This window comes from Doryrhamphus excisus, linkage group LG2 (assembly GCF_037039965.1).
Source record: "Doryrhamphus excisus strain RoL-2023G ecotype Guam linkage group LG2, RoL_Dexc_Guam_v1.1, whole genome shotgun sequence".
Classification (NCBI taxonomy): domain Eukaryota; kingdom Metazoa; phylum Chordata; class Actinopteri; order Syngnathiformes; family Syngnathidae; genus Doryrhamphus; species Doryrhamphus excisus.
In genome coordinates, this window is record NC_136358.1 from 23,692,248 (window position 1) to 23,714,770 (window position 22,523).

Genomic DNA, 22,523 nt, shown 5'->3' on the forward strand with positions numbered 1-22,523 from the left:
TTTGGGTCAGAGGCGGGGTACACCCTGGACTGGTGGCCAGCCAATCACAGGGCACATATAGACAAACAACCATTCACACTCACATTCATACCTATGGACAATTTGTAGTCGCCAATTAACCTAGCATGTTTTTGGAATGTGGGAAGAAACCGGAGTACCCGGATAAAAAACCCATGCATGCACGGGGAGAACATGCAAACTCCACACAGAGATGGTGGAATCGAACTTGGGTCTCCTAGCTGTGTGGCCTGCACACTATTCACAACATTGAAATATTCAAGAAAAAAATGGCTATTGGAAGTTGTAATATTCTTTCATTTTCTACCAATTATCGTCACGAGGGTCGCGCGGGGTGCTGGAGCCTATCCCAGCTGTCTTCGGACGAGAGAGGCGGGGTACACCCTGGACTGGTGGCCAACCAATCACAGGGCACATATAGACAAACAACCATTCACACTCACATACATACCTATGGACAATTTGGAGTCACCAATTAACCTAGCATGTTTTTGGAATGTGGGAGGAAACCGGAGTACCCGGATAAAAAACCCACGTATGCACGGGGAGAACATGCAAATTCCACACAGAGATGGCCGAGGGTGGAATTGAACTCGGGTCTCCTAGCTGTAAAATAATTGTGGTTGTGATTTTATAAAAATATAGTGAGAAAACAATGTCTTATAGATAAATATCCACATACATATTAACCAAAGTAAACTCCCACGCCTGCATTGTATCCATCGTCACTGCTGACTGTGTGTCGTCCAACAAGCTGAGTAGATGACAGGCGTTACTGACCAACACGTCTAAATCATGTCAAAGTGGACCATACATGTGCATCAACTCAGTTTCCATCTCACACTGACAGGAGGTAGCGTCTATAAATAATCATGACACCCTGAGTTATTTGGTTGAAGCATAAATGATGATTGTACCCCCCCCCCCCCCACCACCACTGACAACTAATAGCTGGTGTGAATGTTTTTTCTGTCCGCTGCAGACAGATGGTGCATATTTTACAGACAAGCAAGTCTTCAGAAGATGGCTTTTGACATTGTTTGAGAACAAAATGATGGTTCTTAGAGGCCATGTTTGTAAGGGGGGGGTGGGGGCACTTCTCTGTAAGCTTTAAGATTTGCTTCAGTTTATGGTAACTGACAACAACAACTACATTGGCCCTAGAGACACACTAAGATCCACAACAAGAGGCAAGATGCTTTTATTACACCCTGACCAAGCACCCGACGGGCCTCGCGTATCACACACTCGAGCGAGAGGCGAGGTGGCAACGGCACGGCGGGCGCGGGGTTAAAGTCCGGGCTTCGACTCGCTCCCACCGCCCCGGTCCGGCGCGTGGGGCCTCATCCCCCGGTTAAGTCCGGGCCTCGGCCCTGTCCCACCCCTCCGGTCCGGCGCAGGGCCACGTTCCGACGGGGCTGCGTTCTGACGGGGCCGCGTTCCGATGGGGCCGCGTTCCGATGGGGCCGCGTTCCGATGGGGCCGCGTTCCGATGGGGCCCCGCCAATGGTCCGTCGAGCTCAGGGGTCTCATCCCCCCCACGGTCCGGGCCCGAGCCGCCGCAGCCCTGGGCCCGGTGAGGGGCTCGGCGGGGCTTCGGCCTCGTCCGCATAGCCCCACACTCTTACAGCGCGAGGGCACGGTGGGCGCGCCCATGTACGGCGGGGGGTTTAGGTCCGGGCTCTCTCTCGGTCCTACCCCTCCGGTCCGGCGTGGGGCTGCGTTCCGACGGCTCCCCGCCAACGGTACGTTGGGGCTCGGCGGGGCTTCGGCCTCTTCCGTGCCCGAGATTCGTGGCATCGGAACCCATAGGTCCCCCCGGAACCCAAGGTTCCCCCTTCGTGGGGGCGACGGGGTACCCAACGCTTGCCTCCCCCATACGGGGGGTTGCGGGGGGTTCAATGTCCCCGGCCTGTCCGACCCTCTGGGGTCGGACCCCTTGTCAAGCCCCTTGTCAACATCCCCGGTCCTTCGCCCCCTTTTGGCGAAAAGGCCTTCATATGAGTCATATGAACACTCACACTGTGGCTGAAACTCATTCATTCATTTTCTACCACTTATCCTCACAAGGGTCGCGGTGGTGCTGGAGCCTATCCCAGCTGTCACCGCAAGAGGCGGGGTACACCCTGGACTGGTGGCCAGCCAATCACAGGGCACATATAGACAAACAACCATTCACACTCACATTCATACCTATGGACAATTTGGAGTCACCAATTAACCTAGCATGTTTTTGGAATGTGGGAGGAAACAGCCGAGGGTGGGATTGAACTCGAGTCTCTTTGCTGTGAGGTCTGCGCGCTAACCACTTGAGCACCGTGCAGCCTGTGTCTGCAACTGCTGCAAAGAAAAAATAATCCCTGAGCTACAATAAGAGGGTGTTTGTGATCGTGTGAAAAAGTCACTTTTTCCACTCAGGGCCATAAACGGCTTGGAATGTTTTTCCCCCTTAATAATAAAAAGGTATTTTTTTTAAGTCTATTTTGTGTTTACTTGTTTTGTGATTGACTAATAGTTAAATTTGTTTGATGATCTGAAACATTTAATGCAAAAAATAATAATGTTTACATGGCTGACAGTTGACTGGAATCCCCAGCAAGAGGATCAGACATGAAAAGAGAGTCATAGGATTTATCCAGTTATCAAAGTACTGCACACAATCTCTTCTAAATGATAGTAGAGACCATTACAAACGGACCACCCTATTTGATCTAGTGTGCTCCGTGTAGGCCTTGCACTGAGACTCAACAACTCGAACTGTAGATTCAATTAAGGCGGAAAGAGGATTACTGAGGATATGCTGTAGTTTAGCAGTGTCAATGTGAGCGTGTATACTGGTACTGTGATACTCTGCTTCTCCAGCGCTTCTGCTCGATAGGAACTTGAGCAGTAATCATGCTGAAGATGTATTTTTATTGTAAGTCTTTAAGTCCTCTACATCCATGTCTGATACATGGATAGTGTTTTCATGGCAGTGTTGTAAACATGAACCTATTTTTTTTTCCGTTTTCAGGGATTATCCTTCCGTGTCATTTCAGGTATATCATCGATTACCTCATCCATTTGCAGGCTAGCAATTATTGGATCAGATTTTTTTGTGAATTTGAATTTGTGAACCTGTGGAGGTATATCATGGATTAAAGAAAATGAAGTTAGGTTTTTAGTCATTGTAAAACAGAGACCCACAAACACATATGTGGTCTTGGGTCTTGGTAGAGGTCATATTACATATTAATTACTTTTGCTTTCCCAGATCTCTGTTTTATATATTATATATCTTATATATACGTATATATATATATTTACACACACACACACATATATATATATATATATATATAAGACAGAGGTCTGGGAAGGCAAAAGTAAAAAAAAAAAAAAAAAAAAAAAAAAAAAAATATATATATATATATATATATATATATATATATGTATATATATATATATATATATATAGAGAGAGAGAGAGAGATAGAGAGAGAGAGAGGTCTGGGAAGGCAAAAGTAAAAAAAAAATTTCAATGTTTCAATGATTCTTCTTCTTCTTGCTCCGGTCCGGCCGCTCCAAATTTGCATAACAAAAACATCAAATGACGGCAAATAAAATTTCATAGTACAGGGAAATTGTAGCTTACACCTTTCCTGACACAGAGCAAATCTGTTTAGCATATAAGGGCATTTAGATCAACAATACTATCTGCCCCAATGGCTGGATGGGACACACACACAAAAAAAAAAAAGAAAAAGAAATCCTACTTGTGATGTAAATTCACTTATCATGGTCTGTAAACTGCCATAAACAAGGGATTAATTTAATGATTTTTAAAATGAAACATGAAAAAAACTGCAAATTTTCCCATGAATACAATAAATTCTCAAATAAAAAAAATAAAAGTATACAAGCACAATAAAGAAAAAGAAGGCCGATTGAATCCAAAACTCCAGCCTGACCCAGGAGAAATGGAGGCATCAGTGCGTGGAGGCCTAGTCATATCCTATAAAACAAGTACCAATGTCTCTCTTTTCACTTCTTTCATAATCGTGTATAGAAAAATAAATCAGGTATAAAATAAGTGAGTCAGAGATGGGATTCTTGATGGGATGATGGATGGAGCTTTTTGTAGACTGACAGTAGCAGATATGTAGGTCCAATATAATACTTCTTTCATAACTAATCCATACCTCATAGTGTCGGACCAAGACCACCAACACAGACATTCACACTTGACATGAGAATATATTGCAGCACTGTGTAACAACCTCCATTTGCAACAGTGGCAGGAATAACAGTAGGCATTTTATGATGAAGGATAGAATCACTCAGCAGTACAGCACCACTTCTCCTGTTAGAATCCCTCAATTACAGACGCAAAGCATGTGTGCAGCACAGTCTTATCCCTACATCACCAGGGCCGTAGCTTAGCACTCAGGGTGCTGGAGCCTCTCCCAGCTGTCTTCGGGTCAGAGGCGTGGTACACCCTGGACTGGTCGCCAGCCAATCACAGATAACATATAGACAAACAACCATTCACACTCACATTCATACCTATGGACAATTTGGAGTCGCCAATTAACCTAGCATGTTTTTGGAATGTGGGAGGAAACCGGAGTACCCGGAGAAAACCCACGCATGCACGTGGAGAACATGCAAACTCCACACAGAGATGGTGGAATCGAACTTGGGTCGCCTAGGTGTGTGGCCTGCATGCTAACCACTCGACCGCTGTGCAACCTGAACATTGAAATTCATTCATTCATTCATTTTCTACCGCTTATCCTCACAAGAGTCACGGGGGTGCTGGAGCCTATCCCAGCTGTCTTCGGGTCAGAGGCGGGGTCCACACTGGACTGGTCACCAGCCAATCACAGGGCACATATAGACAAACAACCATTCACACTCACATTCATACCTATGGACAATTTTTGGAATGTGGGAGGAAACCGGAGTACCCGGAGAAAACCCACACATGCATGGGGAGAACTTGCAAACTCCACACAGAGATGGTGGAATCGAACTTGGGTGGCCTAGCTGTGCGGCCTGCATGCTAACCACTCGACCGCCGTGCAACCTGAACATTGAAATATTCAAGAAAAAATTGGCTATTGGAAGTTCTTACATTTTCTACCGCTTATCCTCACGAGGGTCATGAGGAGTGCTGGAGCCTATGCCAGCTGTCTTCAGGCGAGAGGCGGGGTCCACACTGGACTGGTTGCCAGCCAATCATAGGGCACATATAGACAAACAACCATTCACACTCACATTCATACCTATGGACAATTTTTGGAATGTGGGAGGAAACCGGAGTACCCGGAGAAAACCCACGCATGCACGGGGAGAACATGCAAACTCCACACAGAGATGGCCAAGGGAGGAATTGAACCCTGGTCCCCTAGCTGTGAGGTCTGCGCGCTAACCACTTGTCCACCGTGCCGCCTCTGAAAATGACTTTCTTTGGCTTGGAAGTGTATCTGTGAACCATTTCCAGGAGAAAATGGCACACATTCCATTATAAAACCTCGGTGGGCTCATGGGAAGTCAAATGTCACCATACTGTCAAATTCAATATCGTGACCCCCTAACTAAATTTAGTGCTGATGATGTGTGGTCGTGATTTCTACGAGCCTACAGTTACAGTGAAATTAGTGAAATGAAATCAAATATAGAAAGTTTAAAAGTTGCTTTCATGGCTGCTTGCGCTAGTGATTAAGGCAGATGGACCCAAAATGTAGCGCGCCCAAGAAAATCAACCAACCAGAAACAAAGCAGACAGCTAACTTAACAATGACTAATAACGAGACTTACCGCACCCCAGATGGGTTTGCTATTGAAGTCGGTGTCCTTGAGGAACATACAGAACCTTCACATTTCTTATCAAGCTGGGTTACCAGTAAAACCATATACTGTAATTGGAGTGTCAAAATTAATGCGTTAATGACGCCATCCCCGATCTCTTGCCTGTGCTGCCAACATACAATACAACAATTTTGTCAGGCCGAAAAAGGAACAATGAAGTTTACCATTTACCATTTATAGGTCTATTACAATTAAGAGTTTAATTTATCCACATTAAGAATTGAAAACATAATGCGATCAATTTTTAAACGTTTTCAGTGCCTTTGGAACCATTTCGACTTGACTCAGATCGCCTTGGCGGAAGTAGGCCTCTGGGAAAAAAGAAATTCAGTTCAAGTATTCACTGTGATGTCACCGGCTGAATGAGCATGCCCGGGTAAAAGGTGTTGGGATAACCACTTTTCAAGTAGCTGTCCATAGGGTTCATTCATTTATTAACAACTCCGGAAGTTCTTAGGTGCGCTTGGTAGTGGGATCAATCACAGCCGAGTGGGCATGCTGTGGGTGGAATAAATGAAAACAGAAAGGAAATAGAGCTGGAATAGGTGCAGATTCTGGAAGATCTAAAAAGCTTTATGTGGGTTATCATGTCTAGCTGTAGTCCATAGCTCAATTCAAAGGGCCGAATATGAGCATAATAGGACATCATTTTTAGGGTTCCTTTAGCCCCAACCCCCCAAAAAAATTAATTGGTAATGGTAATGGTTTTATTTCATTTGAACATGCATCAGATTACAATTGAGTGCATGCCATAATCAGTTCACAGTTCCACATGTCCAAAAGGAGTAGGAAGAAGCAAAGCTTATTAAATCCTACCCTCCATCTGGTACTTTTACAATCAGTAACTGTTACATTTGTTCACTTCCTGCTTTCCATAATACAGTTTAAGGTTTTTTTTTTTTTTTTAATTGTCAAACACCAAAGTACGAGGTGCCGAATTAATTTTAATTTTAATTTTAATTTTAATTTTAATTTTAATTTTAATTTTAATTTTAATTTTAATTTTAATTTTAATTTTAATTTTAATTTTAATTTTAATTTTTTAATTTACGTATTATTTTTTGTCCCGTACCGAAGTACGAGGTGATATGACCACCCAATGACATAATGTGTACCATAGTGCATAAGGCTAAAGATAACCAATTAGCTAAAAATGTCATCCAATACGATCAAATATGATCTCAGGGAAGAAGTACATTTGAAACACTTCTATGCTAGGACTACGTTAAAAAGCCATAGCATTTCAGTATGTGGAATCAAACTATGGAAACTTTTTCATTTGAACATGCATCACAATTGAGTGCATCCCATAATCAGTTCACAGTTCCACATGTCCAAAAGGAGTAGGAAGAAGCAAAGCTTATTAAATCCTACCCCTCCATCTGGTACTTTTACAATCAGTAGCTGTTACATTTGTTCACTTCCTGCTTTCCATAATACAGTTTATGGTTTTGTTTTTTTTAATAATGCACCTTGTACCAAAGTACGAGGTGATATGATATTTTTAACGTAGTCCTAGCATAGAAGTGTTTCAAATTTAGTTCTTCCCTGAGAAATTGAATAAAAATAATAATTGAAAAATTGAGTAATGACATCTGCATAGTAATGGAAAGGACCATGGTGCTGGGGAAAAGATAAAGAAACAAAACAAAGAGGGATTAAACGGTATAAATTAACTATACGGTCACAGTGGATCAGTATGCATTTTATGTGTCAGCATAAGCACTAGCTATTCATCATTAAACATGAAGTTTACTCAGTAGGAGCCGACACCTTGGCTTGGAATGTGACAGCTTTAACTCTTCTGTTATTAAACCGGGAGACAAACAGCCAGCAGGAAGCTTGCCAGTTATCTGCCATGCGGCTATATGGATAATAGGGAATTTGCATCTGTTAATGATGCTTGTTGGAAATTACATAAATAACAATTGGCAAATACTGAGGCTGAAACTAATTACCCACATTCTTTATTTTCAACGCTGTTTCCTAATCCCCTTGTCGGATTCCCTTCCTCTCCCCTGCAGTTGGCTCAGCATGCGTATTTCCTCTACTCGTCATTGTCTACATTAAGCAACATCAAGTGAAATACTCTCCAAGATATACATCTCTTTTGATGTTTGATCAATCCATAAAAGTAGATTAAATGTGTGAAGTGAAATGGCTTTAAAATGAGCTTTAATACCAACAAACGAGGATACACAGGGCCTCCCTTTGTGGAGTTTGCATTTTGTTCCTGTGTGTACGTGGGTTTTCACCAGGCAAGCATGTAATTTGCATCGGGGAGGGGTCATGACCCCCCACAATAATCAGCTCCAGCCAATATGACCCCCTGAATATAATCACCTCATTCCGATTTAATAAAAATATACATGATCTTGCATTAACTTAATCATTCATTAATTTATTTTCTACAGCTTTTCCTCACGAGGGTTGCTGGGGGGCGGGGGGTGGTGGTGCTGGAGCCTATCCCAGCTGTCTTCGGGTGAGAGGCGGGGACTGGACTGGTGGTGGCCAGCCAATCACAGGGCACATATAGACAAACGACCATTCACACTCACATTCATACCTATGGACAATTTGGAGTGGCCAATTAACCTAGCTTTTTTTTGGAATGTGGGAGAAAACCGGAGTACCCGGAGAAAACCCACGCATGCACGGGGAGAACATGCAAACTCCACACAGAGATGGTGGAATTGAACTTGGGTTGCCTAGCTGTATGGCCTGCATGCTAACCACTCGACCGCCGTGCAACCTGAACATTGAAATTCATTCATTCATTTTCTACTGCTTATCCTTACAAGGGTTGCGGGGGTGCTGGAGCCTATCCCAGAGGTGGGGTACATCCTGGACTGGTGGCCAGCCAATCACAGGGCACATATAGACAAACAACCATTCACACTCACATTCATACCTATGGACAATTTGGAGTCACCAATTAACCTAGCATGTTTTTGGAATGTGGGAGGAAACCGGAGATGCAAACATGCAAAAACAAACAAACATGCAAACTCCACACAGAGATGGCCGAGGATGGAATTGAACCCGGGTCTCCTAGCTGTGAGGTCTGCGCGCTAACCACTCGACCACCGTGCCGCCACATTAACATATTAATTCATTTTCTACCGCTTTTTCCTCACGAAGGTTGCGGGGGTGCTGGAGCCTATCCCAGAGGCGGGGTACATCCTGGGCTGGTGGCCAGCCAATCACAGGGCACATATAGACAAACAACCATTCACACTCACATTAATACCAATTAACCTAGCATGGTTTTGGAATGTTGGAGAACATGCAAACTCCACACAGAGATGGCCGAGGGTGGAATTGAACCCGGGTCTCCTAGCTGTGAGGTCTGTGCGCTAACCACCGTGCCGCCACATTAACATATTGATTTTCTTAATTTATATTATTTGCCATCAAAACAGTAGCATGTTTAATCATCCAGTAATGTAACATGTAACGTAACATGTAACAGGAGGCAGGAGGACGTCTGACAGAGAAGGGAGACTTCATGTCGTGAATCTTGACAATCTTTAGGAAATGCCTGAATGAATGATTTCAAGAATGGGATTTTCTGAACAGTTGCTTGTTTTGTTGGTGTTTGAGTTCAAGAGGAAAACGCTCCATATCGAATGTGGCCTTTAGTTTGCCTGCTGTGCTAAATGAACTGCTTTAATCAGCTAATGGTCAACTCTGGTCTCAAACCACTACGCTCTCTTCAAGACTGTCATGCTCACCATTAACCTGAGATTGGTAGTGACAGGGCCAAGTGTGGTCCAAGTGACTCTTGCTAGTGTGCTTTGTAATCACATAATTGATAGAGAGAGAAGGAAGGAGGAGCAGATGGAGGTAAAGACTTGGAAGGAGAGAGGAGAGAATTCCCTTTCTCTCCAATCAGAGGTATTAGACAAAGAGCCCTTGGAGAAGATAGATTGCATCTGATCTCCAGTGTGAGATTACTCATGTTGGACTGCCCCGCCGAGAGAACTCAGTGCGGAAATAATTCCGGACATCCCGCACGCTGACGACTCAAAAAGAACAGGAGTTTAACCACAACTTTTGTCTTGCGCTTGGAAGCACAGTGAGGAATGACACCTCAAATCGATTTGATTCCAATCGATTCCTATTAGGCTGACGACATAGGGGATCGTGGTATAGTGTGTAGAGTTTAGAGCAGGGGTGGCCATGATGTCAATCACGATTGACAAAGGTAGTGCGAGTTGATCGCATGTGTTACCCACGTCATGAACGCCACATGAACAGACGACTCAATAAGCAGCACAATGAAATGCTACTTTCATCATAAATCAGATAATAAGATCATAATAAGATCTTAGCGCCGGGTTATGTTGTTTGATGGTTCTGCCCCGTTTCCTGGTCTCCACTATAGAATTGTGTGTTTTCTACATTGCAAACCAGGGGTCTCAAACTCAATTGGGGGCCACTGGAGCTAGGGTCTGGGCAAGGCTGGGTTCGCATCAGGTTTTCCAAAAAAAAAAAAACGCATTTATTAAAAACAGAAAAATATACAAACTTTTTCAGTGCTTTGGTTCCGATTTTCTACAATAAAAGCTCTGATAAAACATTCCACTGTTCTCAAATATCTTACTTTTTATTTTTCTGCACAAAATAAGATGAAAAATAAATAAACAAATCAAGAATAAAGAAAAACAATCAATCAGTAATAAATAAATATAATAATAATAATAATAAAACGGCAAATAATAAAAACTTAAGAAACCACATATAGTTGGTGGGTAGACAAATTATTTTTTTTCAGATTAAAATGAACAAAGCATTATTAGAGCCCTGTAGACATGACAAAACACGACTATAGTCACATTTATACTCTTTTTATTTACAACATATTGCGCAACTGCAGGGTCTTGAGACACATGCTAACTCGCAAACTAGAGAGCTAGCAACCTAAACGGTAGCCTTCAAGTTATTTCCTTAAACTTAAATAGCCAAAAACTTACCACTTCCACACGGATAGGGAGGATAACTTTTAACAGTTATTTAACCTTTAACATGAACATTAATCAAACTTAATAATTTTTTCCATATCAAACTTGCGCGGGCCGCACTAACATTAAACTTTCACATCAAGGTGGGGGCCTCAAACTAGTGTCCTGCGGGCCACATGTGGCCTGCGGGCCGCGTGTTTAGATTCTCAATGTTTATGTAGGAGGTTGATATTTGGGACTTAGTCATTTTAAAAGTAGCTCGCTGTCTGAAGTTTACAGAGTAGTGACGGTTGACCATTGATGTGCAAGTTTTTTTTTTTTTTTTACTGAATTGGGACTTCAGGATATTTTTTCTCTGTTAACTTGTTCACTTCAACAGATGTTGTGGTTGATGGCAGAGCAAAGATGGAGGTGTGTGATCAAGTCATGGTGCAATCTGAGTCACCGAGACAATGAATCAGTAAGTACAACACATTCTGAGAAACATTCTCTGCTTTCAACACAAACCTGTTTATGCTGTACATTGTTGTTCATATTTGATGCCATCTATTTATTCTTCACATTATTATTATTTATTATTATGCAGGAGCCAGGCAACGACATTTTGTTGACAATTTCACTGCTGTGATATTTTGCAATGACAATAAAGAAAGTCTATCAATTTATCTATCCATCTATCCATTCATCCATCCATCCATCATTTCCATTAAAGGAGACATATTGTGCTTTTTCCACATTTCTGACCTATAAATGCAGTTAGACTGTTGTGTTCTCATGGTAAACCCTGCCAAAGATTCAGATAATGAGGTTTGCGCATTTGGAAGTGACCAGAGACTAAAAAGAAAAACAAAAAAACAAGAGCTAAAAGAAGAGCTAAATAATGAGTGCAGTCGAGAATAAATAGATGAAACAGAATGTAAACATCATAATGTATAGTGGAATCAGAGTAAATTGCACAAGTAGGATCACACCAATGAATTCAGTTTTTTCAGAGTAAGAATACCATTCACCCATACAGCTTCTGCTAAAAGCTTCATCTTACTTTAGTACTTATGTCTCATTTTATTTTTAGCAACTGGCTTTATAGAGGTGTGTTAGAATAAAATGTAGATAGAATGAATATAGTATTAGTTATCACTCTTATAGCCATTTGCTTAGACAATAGAAAGTGTTTGAATGTGCTGAAGAGGTAATGTTCCAGTGACCCTGATATCAGAGATCCCGAGTGACCTCCAGGTCCTGGAGGTGCCTGGATGCGCCAACAGCAACCCTGCAGATGTTCATGTTAATCCAAGATAAGAACTCATAAAACAATAAAAGTAATTACTCTCACATATACACACACACATAGACAAACAAATACAGCTCGTGCAACTGCCACCCCCGCCCCCCTTAGAGTTGCACGACCATGTAGTAGGGACCCCCAAAAGAGTGTGAACTGCATATTCAGAGTGGAGCGGCATGTCACTGGGTATGTGGTTTCGCTCTCCTTGCTGCGAGTAACTTTGAATATTGTTGTCTGTCTCTTCTGTATTTCTGTATTTAAGTGTTTTTAAAAGTGTCACAGGAGTTTGAACCTGTGGATGATAATCAGATGTTATAATTTCTTGACTTTTTAGACTGCCACATGATATTTATAAAGGGGTTTTTAAATCTAGAATGAGATTATGGATTTGGATTTCATGGATTTCAAAAAGCTTTTCATGAAAACTGTAGTTTTTAGGCGAGCCTCGGGTGCCGGAGATAGAAGCAGTCGATGAGAATGATTGTTGTGGAGGCTGTGTTATCATGTGACTACGGCCCTGGACATATGGATGATAAAGAAATGGAGAGCCTGGAGTGCTCATTAGTTGCCTACAAATATAACACACACAGCTTTTTCGCTTGAGGCATTAGCCACTGTTTGTTTTCCTTTTGTCCACAATGTTGCTAAATTCATGCGACTGATTCTTCTACGGCAAGAGCTGAACGTGTCTCAGGAGAAACACAAGGATCGAAGAAACTCTGAGTAATGAGCTGGAAAACTAGTACTAAAGTCATGTAGACCAACACTCCTTGAACCAATACAAGTGTGTCACTGCTGACAAATAGGTCAGGTGTGAGGGGCCGTCTTAATTTTGTGGACGCTCCAATGGTGACATTCATGCCTCTGAAGATCAATAATGCTGTTTAACTCGCTCAGACAGGGGATTGAGACCAGTTAGAAGTGTAAAAATGCTGTTTGTTGTCACTCTTGTACCTCAGAGGAACAAACAAATGGTCTTTCAGATTGTTGACCTGATTCAAGGCACAGTGGAACCTCAGATAGCATGTTTTTAGGTTCACGTTGAAAATTGACAGCACAATTTTGCTTCGGTTTGAGTGCATATGCTGGGCATGCTGGTAGCTGGTCTCCAGACCAGCATACCATCTCGAAAACACAACAAATGCTGGTATGCTGGGCATGCTGGTAGCTGGTCTGCAGACCAGCATACCATCTCCAAAACACAACATATGCTGGGCATGCTGGGCATGCTGGTAGCTGGTCTCCAGACCAGCATACCATCTCGAAAACACAACATATGCTGGTATGCTGGGCATGCTGGTAGCTGGTCTCCAGACCAGCATACCATCTCGAAAACACAACATATGCTGGTATGCTGGGCATGCTGGTAGCTGGTCTGCAGACCAGTATACCATCTCGAAAACACAACATATGCTGGTATGCTGGGCATGCTGGTAGCTGGTCTGCAGACCAGTATACCAACTCGAAAACACAACATATGCTGGGCATGCTGGTCTCCAGACCAGCATACCATCTCGAAAACACAACATATGCTGGTATGCTGGGCATGCTGGTAGCTGGTCTCCAGACCAGCATACCATCTCGAAAACACAACATATGCTGGTATGCTGGGCATGCTGGTAGCTGGTCTCCAGACCAGCATGACATCTCAAAAACACAACATATGCTGGTATGCTGGGCATGCTGGTAGCTGGTCTCCAGACCAGCATACCATCTCGAAAACACAACATATGCTGGGCATGCTGGGCATGCTGGTAGCTGGTCTGCAGACCAGCATACCATCTCGAAAACACAACATATGCTGGTATGCTGGGCATGCTGGTAGCTGGTCTCCAGACCAGCATACCATCTCAAAAACACAACATATGCTGGGCATGCTGGTAGCTGGTCTCCAGACACAATTTCTCTTTTTCCTCCAACTCCCATCCTACCTGTGGGGCATACCCACGAACAACATTGAACATCACACCTTCAATTTCTAGCTTCAGACTCATCACCCCATCTGACAATCTTTTTAATCTTAACCAACGGGGCTGCACAGCGGTCGAGTGGTTAGCGCACAGACCTCACAGCTAAGAGACCAGGGTTCAATCCCACCCTAGGCCATCTCTGTGTGGAGCACGCATGTTCTCCCCGTGCATGCGTGGGTTTTCTCCGGGTACTCCGGTTTCCTCCCACATTCCAAAAACATTCCAAAAACATGCTAGATTAATTGGCGACTCCAAATTGTCCATAGGTATGAATGTGAGTGTGAATGGTTGTTTGACTATATGTGCCCTGTGATTGGCTGGCCACCAGTCCAGGGTCTGCTCCTAAACTTCTAGCCTTACTACCGTTCCACGTGGTCTGCTGGACACACCTTCGTCCTCTGCGTCATGCCAACCAACTCTCAGTTCTAGGTTCTTGCCGCTTCTTTTCTCTTTCTTCTTAAGATTAAGATTAAGATATGCCTTTATTCGTCCCTCAGTGGGGAAATTTGTATTGCACAGCAGCAAGAGTACAGAGTCAGTTAAGCAGTACAAAAATACACAATATAGAAAAATAAACAATATAAACAACCCAAGTATTAACAAAATCATCAGTTTTTCCCAGAGTTATATACAATACAGTATGTAGATAATATGAAACAAGATGAGATATATGACCAGTCTATACACTGAGATCCTGTTAGAGAGTTAATATGAGGCATTATGGAAATAATCTTAAGGACACATCTTCCTCCTCTCCTTCTTTGACCAACAGGAACCCCATTTTTTTTACGTCGGATGCCCATCCTGACACAACCCTCTGTATTTAACAACAAGGCACTGGCATTTACCTCAATGAGGCTGTGCATAAGCAATACTAAAAAAAGCAAGAATGAAAAAACAAACAGTTGTTTCATCCTGAGGATGCAACTGGCAAAAAGCTTAAAGAAACACCACCTGGGTAAAAACACTTTTTCAGCCCTCGTTTGCATTAGGCAACAGCGCACCATGCAGAAAGGAGAAACAATGTGTCAGTCATTTTTATCAACCATGCTTTAAAGCTACAAACAAGAAGTGCCTCTTCATTTCATCGCTTTCAGAATGGACTCTCTTTCCATGCCAAAGCTACATATGTTTTCACTCTTGGTCCGCCTGCTCAAAGCCATCGGCTTCAACTTGTACCCCCGTGGGCAAAAACAAAGCATTATCAGAAATTCTTGACAAAGCACTTTATGGAGAGGACTCAGCAGCTTGCATAGTTAACTCAAGGGGGCAGTTCCTGTTAAAAGCTCTCCTACCGGCCAGAGCTCCTTCTGCAATTTGGGAAGCACGGTTTTCAAAAGAAATTGGGTCATGGTTATGGCAGAACATGGCATGTATAAAGCATCGGCCCCTGGAGAGAGAGCAAAAGGAGTCAAGAACAATGAAGGCCAGCTCAGATGGGGGTGACTTCATTGCGGTTTGTCAGTGCTGGGAAAGCAAAGTATTCTCCTGCCTCTCATCCTCTCTCATTCAGGTAATGTGTATCATCTTAAAAAAAGCAGCACATTTCCACACAGCTAATGAATTGAATTTGCATACTCTGCATACCACCAAAATACCACACCAAAATGTCACAAAACTGAAGCTTTTAGGGGATTTAGCCCACATGTACACAATAATCTCTTAATAGAGCTGTACTTTGTTTTTTGACAATAAAAACTGGGGCGGACGTCAACCGAGGATCCACTGTACTGATCAAAAATAATGTGTATCTGCTATGGTAATGGTTTAATTTCATTTGAACATGCATCCCATAATCAGTTCACAGTTCCACATGTCAAAAGGAGTAGGAAGAAGCAAAGCTTATTAAATCCTACCCCGCCATCTGGTACTTTTACAATCAGTAACTGTCACATTTGTTCACTTCCTGCTTTCCTAATATAGTTTAAGGTTTTTTAAATTAAATTAAATTAAATTAAATTAAATTAAATTAAATTAAATTAAATTAAATTAAATTAAATTAAATTAAATTAAATTTTATTTAAAATAAAATAAAATAAAATTATTTTATTTTATTTTATTTTATTTTATTTTATTTTATTTTATTTTATTTTATTTTATTTTATTTTATTTTATTTTATTTTATTTTATTTTATTTTATTTTATTTTATTTTATTTTATTTTATGTCACATACCGAAGTACGAGGTGATATGACCATACAATGACCGCAGAAATGTATTTTCCTTCACCCTTTCAATGTCTACACTGTCTGTTTGTATTTGCTGGTACGTGTCCTTTCTGCTGTTACCAAACAGCATGATTTTAGTTTTACTTAGGTTTAAGGACAATCTATTATCATCAAAGCATCTTTTTAGTGTGAACATTTCTTCTCTGACCTTTTGATCATCCGCAAATAATACCAGCTTTAAGCCTTTCGTGACTTTGGAGATATCATTGATGTACAAGTTGAACAGTTTTGGTCCCAGTATTGACCCCTGGGGAACGCCGCGCGTAATATATGAACTTGCAGATGTGTATTCTCCTAGCTCTACGTATAGCTTCCTGTCAGCTAAGTAGCTTTTGACCCAGTTCAGAACTAATCCTCTTATTCTGTACCTTTCTAATTTTGTTATTAGGATGTCATGATTGATTGTATCAAAGGCTTTTGTCAGATCCATGAATACTGCGGCTGCACACTTCCTGTGATTTATAGCGTTAGTGATTTCCGCCGTAATTTTGATCAGTGGCATGGAGGTAGAAATGTTATCTCTGTATCCATACTGACTTTCTGATAGTAATTTGTTCGCATTAATAAATTCATCCAGCCTATTGTTGAATAGCTTCTCAATAATTTTGGAGAATTGTGGTAGTAAGGACACTGGCTGATAGTTTGTAAATTGGCGTTTGTCACCATTTTTAAAAATCGGAACAACCTATACTAAATAAATAATAGTTCTTTTTTCAAGTCTTACTGAGTATATAACTAACTAGAAATTATGAAATAAGCAAATTTAAGAGCCCAAAAAAAAAAGTAATAGCCAGCACAGCACCTGAAAACACGATGTGTGCTGGAAAAACAGGACATTAAGTCACCCTAGTTTGTGTGCCCATATGTTTATTAATATTGAACAATTACCAAGCAACACAGACAAAATCCAGCAGCCCGCAGTACCCGGGTGCTGCACTTTTAAAAGGATAAAAAGCTTGACATTCCCTAATGATTATGGGCCCCGTTGGTTCTTCTGGAAGTCATATGGAAAAAGAAAAGAAAAGAAAAGCTAGGTGAAAATGTCTCAGCAGCCTTTATTCTGCATGACTTGTTATGATTGCTCGCTTAAAATTACTAAGAGAGAGGGAAGTTCTCAGGCACTCAAAAAAAATGTTAAAAGCCTTTACTCCGCTCAGCTGGTCACTGAAGTTGCGGTAATGGCTCCACAAATACTATGCGGTGAAACTTTTTGTAGTGCCTTCGTAAAAAAAAATCCAAGTTATAAGACCATACCGTCTACTTCATTTGCACTAAGTAAACAGTTGATGCTAATCTACAACATTGCATCATAAGCAGTGAGGTTTCCTTTCTGATTATGGAACTGTGGACCAACCTGACCAACATTTGCAGGGTCCTAGACATGGGAGTTTACCCAACAAGTACCAGGCCACTCTCTGTATGACCAGTGTCAGAGTTTGGTCATCATTGCCAGCAAGTCAGACGTGTTTCCAGTTAAAAAGCCATAGCATTTCAGTATGTGGAATCAAACTATGGAATGGATTGAGTAAGGACCTCAAACAATGCACAACGATGAGCCAATTCAAGAAACAATACAAGCAGTTGATGTTTGCTAAATACAAGGATGAAGAGTCTTGAACCAGTCATGATGTGCTATACATATCACTATATTGACACTTACTATGGTACCCATTATGGCATTGGATGGTCATATCGCCCCCCCCCCCAAAAAAAACACAAACTATATTAGGAAAGCAGGAAGTGAACAAATGTAACAGTGACTCATTGTATGCTCATATCACCTTGTACTTTGGTACGTAAAATAAAATAAAATAAAATAAAATAAAATAAATAAATAAATTTTAAAAACCTTAAACTATATTGGGAAAGCAGGAAGTGAACAAATGTGACAGTTACTGATTGTAAAAGTACCAGATGGAGGGGTAGGATTTAATAAGCTTTGCTTCTTCCTACTCCTTTTGGACATGTGGAACTGTGAACTGATTATGGGATGCACTCAATTGTAATCTGATGCATGTTCAAATGAAATAAAACCATTACCATTACCATTACTTTTTATGGGAATAATATGCCACAAGGGGATCCAAATAGGTGGTTGTGAGATTGGTTGTCAGAAAAAAACAGCACAGGCAATGCTGTTTTTTTTTTTTTGGACACATTTTCACCCAATTAGAAGAGTTACACCATGGTGTCCTCAATTGTTGCCATGACTGTGTTTTCAATTGCAATCTTCAGGAACCACTAACGCAGCATGTATGTCCCTGTCAGTACAATTTTTGTGCTGTTATTTTGATCACAGTGGCAAAAAATAGCTACATTTGCTGTGTAGCACTCAGTGTACAAAACAGGATCGTGTCCTTCCCTTCCCAGAGAAGCTTGGGCCATTTGCACTTAAAAGTAAAATGATGGGGGTAGGGGGTGTACCACAGACTGAGTGGAAACAATAAAAGACATTTGTAATGTTTTTTTTTTTTGTCCCTCACCACGTTGCATTTCAACATTGCTCAATGACTTAAAAAAAAAAGTTAATAACTGAGTGTTATAAGTGCTTGTTTGTGGTTAACTTTAGTCAGAAAATATTGAAGGGTGTCAGTAATTATGATTTTAGTCATGATTAGTGATGAGATATTAGCTTGCATTACAATACTTAAAGGCCTTTTTCTGGTTTTCTGACGTAATGAGCGTAATGGGTCCCCTTTAACTTGCACTGCATGGAGTCTATATTATTCTCATTTTGCTATTGTGGCATATACGTATATGTCACGCCAAGTTTTCCACAGCAATTTAAAGGAAAACTGCACTTTTTAAAATGGACCTTTTTCCACTTTTCTGACCTTTAAATGTAGTTAGAATGTTGTATTCTGGTGTTACACCATGCCAAAGTTTCACATAATAAGGTTGGCATGGTAAAACTGCCCCTTTGTGATGTCACAGAGGAGTGGACTTCATTATATGGGCATGCCTGTAAGCCAGATAAGCTCTCTGCCCTCCCCCAAGCTCAGACAGAAGTTATTGTATTTGGTGATCCCCAGCAAGAGAAAAATATTTTCATCTGGCAAAGGCATTTCACACGGGACTGTTTTGTATATATTTAATAATTCTTCATACATGTAATGCTAATTTTCCCACCCTTATTGTATTGTGTTGAAGTCTCCTATAGAGCAGCTACACACAATAACCAACACAGAAAACTTCTTCAGAAATCTTCCAAAATTTGCGCTTATTCCAGATGTATTTTCTTGGATTTGCACTTCCCACCAAAACGGTCTGTTTTAATTTATTGCACCAACGGCCCCCCCTCTGGGAACGCCCTCTCTGCTGTGATTGGTCTCATCTACACCTAACCTACACCTTCCCAGTACTATGAAATTTTATTTTGCGTTACATATTATGCGAATTTGGAGCAACCGGACCGGAGCAAGAAGGGAAACAGAAAAAAAAACTGAATGGGGGGGGGGGGGGGCAGTACAGAGAGAGACAAACACTAGCAACAACAATTCCCATAACAACAACAGTGACAAACTGGACTGCATCAGTTAAATGTCAATGATGGCTAAGGGTCACAATGGAGATGATATCACTGAAATGAAACAGTCCAACTTACCAGTGGCAATAGGAACAATGAAGACATGAACCGTGATAGTAAACACAATTACAGCCATACAGTTGCAGTAATTAAAATCTTACTGCTTGACATCATTATTACTGTAATAATAGCATACCAATAGCATAAAGACATCAGGGATAAGATGGTAGATTGTGTAGAGAAGCACCCATGTGCTGTGAGTGTGTATATGGAGGTGTGTACTTCTGTTGGTGTGCATATTCATATATTCATTCATTCATTTTCTACCGCTTATCCTCACAAGGGTCGCCAGCCAATCACAGGGCACATATAGACAAACAACCATTCACACTCACATTCATACCTATGGACAATTTGGAGTCACTAATTAACCTAGCATGTTTTTGAAATGTGGCAGGAAACCGGAGTACCCGGAAAAACCCACGCACGCACGGGGAGAACATGCAAACTCCACACAGAGATGGCCAAGGGTGGAATTGAACCCAGCTGTGAGGTCTGCGCGCTAACCACTCGCCCACCATGCCGCCATATTCATATAAATGTGCGTAAATGTGTGCATATGTGTGAATGTGTAATTGTCATTGAGAGTGTACAAAAGGAGAGGGACTGCCACCTACCACCCAGGAAACGCCCCCGCCCCCCCACCCCCCGCACAGCCAGGTCAAGCTCCCACCGCCAGAGAACCAGGTGAGTGTGAATGGTTGTTTGTCTATATGTGCCCTGTGATTGGCTGGCCACCAGTCCAGGGTGTACCACGCCTCTCGCCCAAAGACAGCTGGGATAGGCTCCAGCGCCCCACACCCTCGTGAGGATAAGCGGTAGAAAATGAATGAATGAATATAGTATCTACACGTACACATATAGAAATCAATCAATGGATTCATTGATTGATCAATCAATGGATTGATTGGTTGATTGACAGACATACACATATAAACATTTTAGTGTTGCTGACACACATGCAGACTCGGCTTTCCATTGGTTAAAGCGTGAATACAACCAATGTACAACCAATTTCTGTCAATTTCAATTATTCCATAACTATTGATTGCCGGACCAGGAATGCATCTAAAACATTGATGAACAAAATTCTGATGCTGTCCATTGATTTGAAAAAAATAGTTTCTTGTCTATAGTTGTAACTTCATTCATAAATTGCCTTGCAGAAGCGATGTCTCTATATTGTCTTTATTTTCTCTTCAGCATATACGTTTTTACAGAATGTTTTCCCTGCTGTGAGCCCTATGTCCCACAAGCACATATCTGATGGTGGAATTCCGGAAAATAGTTCTGTAGTGAGGAGTTGACATTTTTTTATTACAAGCAGTGCAAAGGCGTCATAAAACATGGTGACACGGTTACCAAGCAACTGCTTCTCAGCTTTCCAATCAGCGTTTTTGGTTTCAGAATCAGACACAAAAATCATCACGCTCTCTTTTTCTGCTCAGCATGAAAACCAATAGTGACTTTGGAATTTATTTAAATGGAGGTTGAGGGACTGAGTAGCTTCAGATCAGAAAGCCTTTCAATTTAATCTCTTGAAGGACAAATCAAGTTCAGACTTTAGCCTGATGTGCTGAAGGTGTATAAAGCATTCAGGTGAGTCTTAGAAGACAAACTCTGACTTTGAACTGGGGTCCAATATGGCTGCCAGTCATGCCACAAAAAAAAAAAAATGCTTAAGCAAGCCATCTTCCACCTCCTGTTCCTGTCAGGGGGTTTGAAATCTCTTTTCCAATGAGAAGTATCTTTCTTCAATACTATTGTATTTTCTCTGCAGGGTAAAATATGTATATATATATATATATATATATATATATATATATATATATATATATATATATATATATATATATATATATACATATATATATATATATATAGTATGGTACCCATTATGTCATTGTATGGTCATATCAAGGTGCATTATTAAAAAAAAACTGTATTATGGAAAGCAGGAAGTGAACAAATGTAACAGTTACTGATTGTAAAAGTACCAGATGGAGGGGTAGGATTTAATAAGCTTTGCTTCTTCCTACTCCTTTTGGACATGTGGAACTGTGAACTGATTATGGGATGCACTCAATTGTAATCTGATGCATGTTCAAATAAAACCATTACCATTACCATTACCATTACCATAACCAATTAAATTTAGATTTAACCATAGTTTGTCCACACTTGGAGGTAAGAAGGACTCAAACCAAGTTGGATTTGCCCAACCATACGTGATGACATTACTACTACCACATGACTACTATCAGGAGAACCAGAGTATAAAGTGGAGGGCACCACTGGTGTGGCCCAACAAAGTGCATTATATTCAGACACATTCTCCGAGCAGCCGGTCAGGAGAACCGGACTATAGAGCGGGACGAGTCACCCTGCATGGCCCAGAAATGTGCACTGTATTCGGGCACTGTATTCGAGCAGCTGCTGTGACAACATGGAGTTCTCTGGCAAAACCTTTGCTGGGGGTGGTTTTGTGTTCCAGTGAGTTCGATCGGAACATGAATTTGAAATAATGAAAAACATGGAAGGGTTGCACAGCGGTCGAGTGGTTAGCGCGCAGACCTCACAGCTAGGAGATCAGGGTTCAATTCCACCATCGGCCATCTC

General features: G+C 41.4%; 1 long non-coding RNA gene across 1 annotated transcript in view; it reads left to right on the forward strand.

Annotated features, from left to right (window-relative positions):
* Positions 1-22,523, forward strand: part of LOC144896138 (uncharacterized) — a 61,902-nt gene that overhangs the window by 38,482 nt on the left and 897 nt on the right. The window contains exon 2 of the long non-coding RNA XR_013626413.1: positions 11,215-11,295. This is a non-coding gene — a long non-coding RNA (uncharacterized LOC144896138). The remainder of the gene's footprint in view (positions 1-11,214; positions 11,296-22,523) is intronic.